This window comes from Cydia splendana, chromosome 6 (genome assembly GCF_910591565.1).
Source record: "Cydia splendana chromosome 6, ilCydSple1.2, whole genome shotgun sequence".
Lineage (NCBI taxonomy): Eukaryota > Metazoa > Arthropoda > Insecta > Lepidoptera > Tortricidae > Cydia > Cydia splendana.
The window spans coordinates 22361589-22374337 of NC_085965.1; the positions used below are offsets into that span (position 1 = coordinate 22361589).

Sequence of the window (12749 nt, forward strand, 5' to 3'; positions counted from 1 at the left end):
CACTTGGCCGGTTTTTAGGGTTCCGTACCCAAAGGGTAAAACGGGACCCTATTACTAAGACTTCGCTGTCCGTCCGTCCGTCCGTCCGTCTGTCCGTCCGTCCGTCCGTCCGTCCGTCCGTCCGTCTGTCACCAGGCTGTATCTCACGAACCGTGATAGCTAGACAGTTGAAATGTTCACAGATGATATATTTCTGTTGCCGCTATAACAACAAATACTAAAAACAGAATAAAATAAAGATTTAAGTGGGGCTCCCATACAACAAACGCGATTTTTGACCGAAGTTAAGCAACGTCGGGCGGGGTTAGTACTTGGATGGGTGACCGTTTTTTTTTGCCGTTTTTTGTATTATGGTACGGAACCCGTCGTGCGCGAGTACGACTCGCACTTGCCCGGTTTTGACTCAGACTAAACAAAGACTTAATGAAAAGCGCACCAGTCTCGAATGAATGAAGTTCTTTTAAGACCCATAATGCCTACGCTAGGATAAGCCTATGACAATCTGAATAATAATATCACCACTAGCCTAATAGTAGAAGAGCCGGCCGCAAAATTTCTAACCGACATGATACCACGATTAAATGCACAATGGTTTCCCATAAAAGTGATGATAAGTCCGAATTCGATAGTCTGCCACGGCGGAACTTGCCGAAAGTACGAAAAAGAAGGCCACTTCCGGTGCGAAAAAAGGGGGCTGATTTAACTCATCTGATACCGAAATAATAGTTATTCAATTCAATTCAAATAATTTATTTCAGAATAAAATTCCATATACATTCCATTATCAATAAAATTAAAATTAACTAATACTATAATTAAATATGTTAGTAACATTAGCTAATTCTTAAAATTATTAAGAGCGCTATTACATTTCGGCGTTGAGCGAGTTTAGGTATTTTACGCGCTGCGGCAGGCCGTGCGAGCTCAGTACGCCGATCCCTTCTACCACACTCGCACTACAATGATGGATTAAACATTCTTGATCCTTCGCGAAGCATATTGAAATCAACCATAACAACACTAACTGTACTTAACTTTTAAAGTTCTAAAACTGTTATTTGGTAAGTACGAAAATACTAAATGCAGTGCAAATGTACATAGGGGCTGTTCATAAATTACGTCATCTATTTTTGACGATTTTTGACCCCCCCCCCCACCCCTCAAATCATCCAAAAATCAAGCTTCGGATGAATCTGTTTCCTCCTACGTCATGTTACCATCATCCGATGTCCAGACCCCCCCCACTCCTCCCATTTGAAACGACGTAATTTATGAATAGCCCCATACTTGTACTTATGAAGGTATATTACTCGAAAGAAATTATAGGTACCTACTCGCTTATTTACATGTTTCGTCATTGCATTTGGAACCTATAGGTTGTAAAGTTTGTATCAACGAGGGTTTAAAAACGAACTGGTACTGAGGATCTGATGATGATTAAGGTGGTCACGGATACCAATCAACCATGTAGTAACATGATTAGGCTCGTTTGATTCGTCTCAACAAGATCTTTGACACTGAAGATACACAGGGTCTGATGATGGAGCTTGAAGGTGGCCACGGGTACCAGTCTATCATGTAACTAAACAACTTCGTGTTTGGGCTCGTTTGATTCGTCTCAACAAGATCTTTGACACAAGACAGTACTCAGGGTCTGATGATGGAGCTGGAAGGTACCATTACCAATCAACCCTGCAACTAAACCACATCGTGTTTAGGATCGTTTGATTCGTCTCAACAAGATCTTTGACACTAGGTGATACTCAGAGTCTGATGATGGAGCTGGAAGGTGGTCACCGGTACCAATCAACCATGCAACTAAACCATTTCGTGTTTAGGCTCGTTTTATTCGTTTCAACAAGATCTTTGACACAAGATAGTACTCAGGGTCTGATGTTGGAGCCGGAAGGTGGTCACCGGTACCAATCAACCATGCAACTAAACCATTTCGTGTTTAGGCACGTTTTATTCATCTCAACAAGATCTTTGACACAAGGTAGTACTCAGGGTCTGATGATGGAGCGCGAAGGTGGCGACGGGTACCTGTCTGTCATCATCTGCTCCATCATCAGACCCTGAGTAGTATCTTGTGTCAAACATCTTATTGCGACGAATCAAACGAGCCCAAACACGAAGTGGTTCAGTTACATGGTACACTGGTACCCGTGGCCACAGTCCAGCTCCATCATCAGACCCTGAGTACTAACTTGTGTCAAAGATCTTGTTGCGACGAATCGAACGAAGCCAAACACGAAGTGGTTTAGTTGCATGGTTGATTGGTACCGGTGACCACCTTCCGGATCCATCATCAGACCCTCAGTACTACCTTGTGTCAAAGATCTTGTTGCGACAAATCAAACGAGCCCAAACACGAAGTGGTTCAGTTACATGGTAGACTGGTACCCGTGGCCACAGTCCAGCTCCATCATCAGACCCTGAGTACTATCTTGTGTCCAAGGTCTTGTTGAGACGAATCAAACGAGCCTAAACACGAAGTAGTTTAGTTGCATGGTTGATTGGTACCGGTGACCACCTTCCGGCTCCAACATCAGACCCTGAGTACTATCTTGTGTCAAAGATCTTATAGAAACGAATAAAACGAGCCTAAACACGAAGTGGTTTAGTGGCATGGTTGATTGGTACCGGTGACGGCGGTGACCACCTGCCGGCTCCATCATCAGACCCTGAGTACTATCTTGTGTCAAAGATCTTGTTGAGACGAATCAAACGAGCCTAAACACGAAGTGGTTTAGTTGCATGGTTGATTGGTACCGGTGACCACCTTCCGGCTCCATCATCAGACCCTGAGTATTATCTTGTGCCAAAGATCTTGTTGAGACGAATCAAACGAGCCCAAACACGAAGTGGTTTAGTTGCATGGTTGATTGGTACCGGTGACCACCTTCCGGCTCCATCATCAGACCCTGAGTACTATCTTAAGTCAAAGATCTTGTTGAGACGAATAAAACGAGCCTAAACACGAAGTGGTTTAGTTGCATTGTTGATTGGTACTGGTGACCACCTTCCGGCTCCATCATCAGACCCTGAGTACTATCTTAAGTCAAAGATCTTGTTGAGCCGAATCAAACGAGCCCAAACACGAAGTAGTTTAGTTGCATGGTTGATTGGTACCGGTGACCACCTTCCGGCTCCATCATCAGACCCTGAGTACTATCTTGTGTCAAAGATCTTGTTGAGATGAATAAAACGAGCCTAAACACGAAGTGGTTTAGTTGCATGGTTGATTGGTACCGGTGACCACCTTCCGGCTCCATCATCAGACCCTGAGTACTATCTTGAGTCAAATAAATACATATAGAATGTCAGGTCGTTTCAAATATTTTTAATCCTGTCCGGTAGTTTATTAAACTGTACCATTATAAATTATAATACTATAAAAACGGTGCTAGGATCAAAGTCTCTCGTTGCGGTTTACACGCACACAGTATAGCGTTTTACAAGGCGCCCGCTGCACACAATGATAAAAAACCTCGTCGTCGCCGTTGAAAATGTGCGGAGCCGACCGACACACGTCCTGCCTCTACAAGCTCTGCCGCGGCACTGAGCTGGCGCAGCGCGCGTCATCGGTAATATAGAGTAGTTTTCAAAAAATTGCCAAAAAATTATAGTAGAATTTCATAAACACTAATGTATACCAACAGTATAAGCAAACGTTGCAGATTGCTTGAGTATGAAAATGACTTCGATATTAAGTAGATTTTCGTAGGAATTGACACTTGTTTCGGAGAGAAAATCGAGTTCGTTTTACTTTGATTTTCTCTTTCTCAAAGGTATGTAGGAAAAATATAGTTTGATATGCCTAAAGTACAGGGTATTAGTAATACAAAATAGCCAGGTTTAGCAGAGTAAAATTCTCAACATTTCCAAATAAGAGCTCGCCATTCAGTGCTTCACGGGGTTTTTCGGAAACGACCATCAGAAAAAAAATCATTACTAATTTAATAAGTCCTTTTTCTAATATTTACAACGATATTTATAAAGATAAGAAGACGCTTTTACTGGAACAAGTACTCATTGTTTCTAATAATGAGAGCAAAGTCCTGAATTTCGTCGACTAGTATCATCAATTTTGCATTATTTCGACTTTTCTTGTAAGAGCGCTCTTAAATTATGGCAGCAGGTAGAAATTTACACGTAGACACAGAAAAGCGAAGTCTGCCAGTATTTTTTTTGCCGGAAGTGATTGGCAGACGCTCTCAAAGGTGGCCACCGGGACCCCTAATTTAACCCATCTGATACCACCATGAAACCAATTCCAGTCGGTAGGTATGAACCCTCATGTCTATCGAATTCGGACTTAGCATCACTTTTATGGGAAACCATTGTGCATTTCATCGTGGTATCAAGTCGGTTAGAAAACACACAACATACTTACACGACTGTCCATCCTATACTTGACCGTAATCTTCATACTGACTACGGGCAACTACATACATATTGGGTTGTATGAGATACGAGCTGCGTATATATAGCCCGGGATGTTCGTATCGATTGTTGCAGTGAGGGGGGGGGGGGGGGGGGGGGGCGCCACCGTCTATTGTACAATGCTTCCATTTTCAAAATAGCACATTGTCGGTGTTGTAGTGTGAAGTGTGTTATTGCTTTTTAGGGGGGAGACAGGTTGGTAAGAAATGTTCCTTTCAAATTAGCATTCGAGGAAGAATGAGCGAGATAAACAAAAGGAAAAGCTCGCCCGTTGGACGTGGCTTGAATAAAATTCTGGATACTGCAGACTAATTTAACTAACTTTTTTGAAAGTTAATTAAGTTTTTTTAATGAGTTATTTATATTACCTACTGGTGCCTCTTCCGCAATCGATGGTAGTAACGTAGGTACATATGTCATAACATAATCCACCATCGAGCCTCGGAGCGTGACGCTGACATGGCGCCGTGCCGTGACGGGCCCACGGCCAAGGACCTCGAAAACGTGTCCAGTGCCTATGTGTTCGTTGTTTATAGTTATACATGTCATAATCATCCATCAAGCCTTGGAGCGTGACTGTGTCGCGCTTTGACATAGCCTCGGCCAAGGACCTCAAAAACATGTCCTCTGTGCTACTGGTCCGTACCTGAATCCATGGTACACAAGTGTAATCACAAACATTCGACCACCTCTTCACTACTTACTTGTGCTAGTGCCTTCCTGTATCCATGGTTATAAGTTGTAATCATAAGATCATAGCCATCCGGTCTCCGAGCGTCACGAGGTGATGCGCTATGGCGACCCACGGCCATGGGCTTCAAAACTAGTGCCAGTGGTCTCTTCTGGAATCCTTCCGCCAGTGACGGCGACGCGCTGTGTCCCCACGCCACCGCCAAGGCCCTCGAAATTGCGCCAAAAACGCATCCTCTGACACTACGTGCTGGTGCCTCTTCCTGAATCCATGGTATATACTCGTATGTCGTAATCACAACCACCGGCCCACGGAGCGTGACGGCGACGCGCGCCGTGACGCGTCACGGCCAAGGCCCTCGAAATTGCGGTTACCGCGCTCTTGTTGCCATTGTGAACGTAATGATGAACATGATGGCACCCAAGATTCAAGGTTAGCTTAACTGATATTCCAAGAATTTTTATTTGGCGTATGATTGAAAAGGTAATGCCGGCGAAGTCTGATATAGGTAATTGCTCTGGTTTATAAATATGTATAACTTGATTTGGCCTTGTAACAATTTAAACGTATGTTATGATGCTTTGATATTATGATTGCATCAAAAATGATGATTCTATTAATTCATTTCAGGCCTTATCCTTCCTTTATATCACTTCGCATCGGGTAAGAGTGGTAAGACTAACAAGATTGGTGTAAAAATGTTAAAAAATTGTTATTTTATTTAGCTTCAAATGCAGCGGCCACCTTTGTATTAGTGCTCTCTCTGAAACTAAAACAATAAGTTCTCTCTAGCAGAGAGTTCGGTTCGATAATCTATAAAGAATAATATCAGAGTGTCTCATATTCCCACACGTACACCAAAGTTTCTTAATCAAGATAACCAGAAAGAAGTCAGAACTTCTGAGTCAGAAGTCGATAATCTAGTACAGCTTATCCAGCTTATGACTTCCCAAGTCCAGTTTCTAAATCAATACATCAACTCAATCGGATCAAATTAGAATCCTTCAAATACTTATTCATAAGTCGGCTGGTCGTTACAGTGAAGTCAGTTGAATGTATCGTATTAATGTATTTGTCTATTTAAGACCGGTTTATTATTGAAATAGACGTTGCGATTGCTAGGCATGATTTTACGTTTTGTTTTCTGTTATTATACAACTACCAAAACATAATGAAGTCATTAAATAATCAAGAAATGTTTAGGTTGTTTCATTCTTACGCTACAACTAAACATATCACATGATAAATGTAACAACATTAGAAACCGGAGCTAATTAGGCTCTTTTTCTATGGGACCTTTATGATACGTTGTGCATTTATCAAAATAGGCAAAATAATCTTTATAAAGGGACCCATTTTCATTGCTTTTGAGTGTATTTACAGCGCTGTGGACGAAGACCACAAAATTATTTACCTATAAAGTACTTCAGTAGTAGATCAGTTTTGGTGCCGGTCGTTTTTGTGTTTACTCTAAATATTATGTGCAAATATATTTGTGTGATGAGCAACCGTTTGGCATTCTTCTAAAATCATTCATTTTGGAAACAAAAGATTGGTTATCGTTGTTCTTTCGTTCATTGAGTAGGTTTTCGTAATGAGCGTCTCAATTAGCATTTAATTCGTGTTTACACACGGTCTTGATTACGATTTACGGATCGTATGCATTGTTTCCTCGATTGTGCGAACAATACAATAGCGTACATTCTGGGTCAAAGTTTTGCGAACATGATTCTTTAGTGCCATGGTTCTGTTGGTGCTCAGGGTTGCTCAGCCTTAGCACTTTAATTAGGTCATCACACACACACGGGCTTGGAGACAGAGGATACAATAAAACATATTTTTCTGGACTGCAAGCAGGTACAAATTAAACCTTGCTAGGTTTCGTCAAAGAGAATTAAGTATTTTATTGTCTTTGGTTTCGTGGAGGAGCTGGAGTGGAGAGTAGCGATACATTTACTACTTTTTTACGCAAAATAGGCACAATGGTCGTCGGCTTGCGGAAAATGTCCAGGAAATCTAACTAACCTAGTTAAGGTTATCAAACTTATCAACTTATCACACAGTTCACGTAACGAATGTTTTCGACTTTTCTGATCAGCTGAGAACGAAACATTTTTTTTTATATTTATATTCTCGTAAAACTTGTCCAGTATGGTACATACAGCCAGCAAATTCATTCATTAAGTGAGTTCGCGATTTCCCAGCTGGGTGTACATATTATCAAATATTATTCACCTAGCAAGGTATAGCTAAATACTGGAAAAACAATCTGTATAATAGTTTCCTGGAGCCAATTTGTCTGTATTATGTAAGCTACGAGTAATACAACCCTATTCTTTTTGATTGTTCATTGTTGTCAGGATATACGTTTAAAAGCTGTAATGGTCTGGTTCATTTAGTTTCTTCCATCGCCTTTCAAAGGAAACTAGGTCTCTTCATCGCTTTGTTCGTCTTTAATACTATTTCAAGCTAATTTTCATTTTTACGAAAAATGCTTTCATTAACCTAATATTTTTTATGATTCTCCTTCCCTACTTATATTAAATTTATAAATGTTCAAGTGTCTGTTTGCTGTCTGTCTTTCTGTTTGTCGATCTGTCTGTCTGTTACCTCGTCACGCTTACATAGATAATTCATTCGATTTAGTGATGATATGATGATAAATACATATACATAGTTTAATCAGCGGGAAAGGATAATATATCAGGATTTTAACAAGCTTTTATTAGGTTGACCTGTATGTAACTAACATGTAATGGAATCTAAGGTAAGTAATTTAACCATCTTCCAAGGATCGTAGCGTCATGAAATTTGCCAGCTGTATGTAGTTCTGATGACAATACAATAATATGGTACTGTCGAACTGATCTGATGATGGAGACAGGAGGTGGCCATAGGAACTCTGTGATGAAACAACGCAACCTAATTATGTTAGGGGTTTTTAGAATTGTCTCGATGAGTATTAGTTGTCTGTCGTAAGAAAAGCACAGTCAGCGATAAAAGCTTGTACCAAAAATGAAATTTTTGCCAAAAACTTATTATCACAGAAATCATTACGTAAAGAGGTGAAGGACATAGATTTACGGCAACCTGAACGAGCATCGATCAATTTAGCTAGCAATTATCTTGGGCACTAGGTCAATGCGAAGCTAACAGGCTTTGTTAATTACAGGTAACCTATAACATTTAGCGCCTTAGGTCTAATTTCTAACAGTTCGCTGTTAGAACATCATTAACACCTTAAAGTATGGTGTGAAGTGTCATTTATTGGTTTAAGATGACGTGTCGGTTTGTTGAACCGTTTCCTTGAGGCGTGACAGCTGACGGGGCAATGACCCCGTCTCAGTGGGTGATTCTCAGCCACCGTGCATTCGAACTGTTGACATCTTTACGTTTTGTTAAGTTTTTTGTGTAAAAAAACTTTCAAAACGAACACTAATTTAAAAAAATTAAGAAAAAAAAAAACAAAAAAGATTGTTGGGCTCGTCCGGGATTTGAACCCGGGACCTCTCGCACCCTAAGCGAAAATCATACCCCTAGACCAACGAGCCGGTTGAAAGTGTCGACGAAATATCGTATTCCGTTCAGTGTGTCGCTTTGCTGCGTGACGAGTGTGACGTAACATCGAAATTAGTTTACATTGGGAACTTGTAGACCAATAGTGGGACCGGATTTTTGCACTAAAAGTTTTGATAATTCTAAAGATGAAAAAGTGATACTTATCTGACATGGGACATATTTTTAAGCATATTTGTAAAATATGACGAAAAGTTAGAACGAGCGTTAGATATAAATTAGGTATTTATATATTTTTAGTAATGATTTTTTAATATTGAATTAAAGTGCAATGTTTAAGTTCCATCGTTTATAATATGTATGACGCTTTATAATGTAAAATTATTAGAAATTTTTTTAACGTGCTTCTTAGTCAAACTACAAATTAGCTTATTATTTTGTCGATATTGAATTAAAGTTTAATAAATCCACAACAACATATCTAAATTCTTAAGTTAATAGGCAAGCTAAAAATTTAGAAGAATAAGATATATGCTTTAGAATTAATATGCGTTTTTTGTCCTATAATATCTAATATTGAATTAGAGTCTGTAAAAATAAGTCTATTACTATAAAATAATATACGCAGCCATATTATGGAAAATAAGAAATTTCGGTGTGTAGCTTGAATTGTAATAGTAAAATATATTTAAAAAGGCGCGAAATTCATACATACGCCGCGCTGGTCCGTCAGTGTCGCCGGCGCGGCGCCCGAGAGGTTATCATAGCCTACCTATACCTCGCCCCTCGCCTCGCCCCACCTCCCGCTCACAGCACTGTCTGTCTTTTCTTATCATTCACTTGTTTGTTTAATGTGGACATATATAAATTAGATGCGGACATTACGTGAAATTAAGACGAAACAGGAGCTGAGTTTTAAATATTTTAGGTAAATATACCCGTCTCGCTAACGGAAGCGGCACCTAAAAGTAGTGCGATAAGGACAAGGCGAAAAATCCTGCGTAAAAATCTCAAAAATCGAGGTTTCGTACTCCTCTGTTTCCTCCTCCAAAACTTAACCAATCGTAACCAAATTTGGAAATCTAAATGATTATGAAATTATCTGTGTCGGACCGTTTTGCTTTTTTGGCTAATTGATATCAGTTTTGAATGCCACGCCTCTCATTGCGGCATAGTCAATTAGGCCATTTTGGCCATTTTTGAAGGGCTCTAGCGCCTTAAAAAACAAAAATATCAAAAAAAGCAAAACGGTCCGACACAGATATTGACAATATTAATCTGTGTTGAAAAAAGCATTGCTCTAGCTTCAAAAACCACGGAGGAAAACGTTTGTATGGAGAAATGACCACTCCCGTTGGCTCTTAAAGGGGTCCCTTTGTTTCCCATAAAGTTTTAAGTCATAATGTATTGTTTGTCATATAAGAACCTTCGGGCTCTCGAATTAAGGTTTATTTTTGAATGGCCTTAGTAGCAGTGTGATAGCGTTGACTCGGCTCGGAGAGTTGGCGAATTGGCGATTCATTCGCCGAGTTAGCGGATCGGATACCAAGTTATCAGTTAGTTTAGTGGCCGAGTTGATTAGGAAGAACATTTGAATTTCGAAACTGTAATAAAAATGTACATGATATTCACAACTATTTTTTACCATAGTTTGTCAAAGGACTGTCTCATTTCAAACATAGAGAGAATCATCATACTATCTTTGATTTACACTAGTACTAGCACCCAAAAGAAAAGGATGAATATAGTTTTTTGTTTTTATTTACTGACAAATTGGTTTGACCGACTATACCTATTTCTGGTTCCTATTGTCATGTCCTGTCCTATTCAACGTCAATATCATATTATGTATATTATAAACCAACTGCTCAATATTACACGTATACATATTGAATATACAATAAGGTAAGTGACCTCACCTTATTGTATATTCCGTGTCGGCCGTATATGCCTATATACGGCCCACCTTAAATTAAAATTTTTTTTTTTAATAAACAGGATATTAAGTATGAAAAACTCACTCAGATAGGTATCTTATTTATTGAAGTTTCTTCATTATACCAAAATAGTTATAAAAATATTACGATACTCTTGGAAAATATACCTTTTATAAAAGTCCTATTGTGGGCCTTATTGAACACTAGCAGGGTATTACTTAATCCCGCAAAAAATAATCATTTTGACAGTAGACAATAACAGATTTTATTGTTTTTAACCTAAGAGTTATACATATACAAATAACAATATTTGGTACTTCACAACAAGAGGATATTTATAATAAGTTAAAAATAATTCTTTTGGGCCTTATTAACTAAAGATATAAAAATTGTCTAGTTTACGCGAAAATAGTAGGTAACTAAAGTCACTAAACATAAATCTTTATTATTATTATGTTTTAACATCTGGGGGCACGGCAGTGCCCCCGCCAAGACGAGCAAAGCGCAGGGGCACTATCTACCTTTTCTCGAAGCGCTTCGTCGTTTTTTGGAACCCTCATAACTTGGGGTTGGATTATACTAGATAAACAAAGTTCTCGGACTTATTAAGCATATCAATTGCATAGCTCTTATACTTTAGATTTTATTCATATCTAAAAACTTCGATTTCGTCACTGACTCACTCACTTGATGATTATCAATACCTTTAGGGTACTTCCTGAAGTCCTCTAAGAAGCTGAAATTTGATATGTAAGATAGTTTTAGTACACAAACAACAAATAAATTAAAAAACTTGAATTTTTTAATCCCTAAGGGGATGATGAGGGGGTTTAATCTTGTATGGGGAATCAATAATCGTTGAACCGATTTAGTTGAAATTTGGTATGTAGATAGGTATTGTTATGGGGAAGGATATAGAATAGATTTCAACCTCAAAGTTTACCCTTACGGGGTGAAGGCAGATTTCAACCCCAAAGTTTACCCTTACGGGGTGAAGGGTTTATATGGGGAATCAGTAAGAAGTACATTGTGTAACAGATGCCCCTAGATACTTATTTCAGGATTTTTAATAGTAAATCACCCCCAACCCTTTAAATTAGGGGATGGAAGATTGTCATAAGCAACTTATAAAAAGAAGTGAAATCCCACCAAAAACATTTTGATGTAAAATGTTGCCCAGACGAAACCATAAGGCTCGCACTGTCAAAAAGTTATCAGATCTCTTGCCAAGCTTCTAACTCTACAAGCCCTAACTTCACTAGCTCTACACCTTAGTCAAAGTATGTGGCTCGGCCGTTTCGTTTCTACAAGAACTATTGTATGTATAATAAAAAAACCGCCCAAGTGCAAGTCGGACTCGCGTTCCAAGGGTTCCGTACATTACACAATTTTTAACAATATGTTTTTTTAGTGAAAAGTGAGTAAAATGTCTTTTAAAAACCCGTAGGGATCGGATCAAAAACTAAGTACTTAAGTCCGACTCACGCCACAGATCATACAATAGTTCTTACGAACAGATACTTATCTCTCAAACAAAACGCAAATACCTATCGTTTTGATACCTACACAAAAATACAATGGAGTGACCTTCAACGCGCCGCTCCCCGCACCGCGCGCACCGGCACAACGCTAGGGTTGCTGACGCTTAGAAATGATAAATAAATACCCACTTAAACAGAGGAGTGAAATAAAAGGAAAGCTAAATCTTAAATTATACCTAATATTCCGATTATGCTTTAGTGTTTGCGAAATAGTCATTTTAAAAGGTCATATGTCCCTGCAGTAACCGCAGTGTTTACGCCGTTTTATAAACCGCGCAATAATCCCAGTAAGAATTAGTTTTAAAACTTCGTGTAATTTAAAACCAGATAGAGATTAATGTTACATAGTAAAGAAAAATAATAGAAACCCCATGAATAAAGGTAATTAATTATAAGTTAACCAGAGCAAAAATGAGTAGGCACTTTCCGGTGTAAACTTACTGTCGTTAAAATAAACATTTACCAAAATAAATTAAAAATTTACTACCTATTTCAAATAGATAGATATCTAAATCTATACATTTGTCACACATATTAAACATTACATGTTTAATTAAAGAAATTCAATAGTAGGTAGGTACCTACTACCCGCGCGATTCGAACTTTAAGATATCGCGC

General features: G+C 38.9%; 1 non-coding gene across 1 annotated transcript; it reads right to left on the reverse strand.

Moving 5' to 3' along the window:
* Nucleotides 1-8616: 8616 nt before the first annotated feature.
* Trnap-agg (transfer RNA proline (anticodon AGG)) lies at nucleotides 8617-8688 on the reverse strand. Its single transcript has one exon. It is a non-coding gene; the product is annotated as a tRNA-Pro (tRNA).
* Between the last annotated feature and the right edge of the window lie 4061 nt (nucleotides 8689-12749).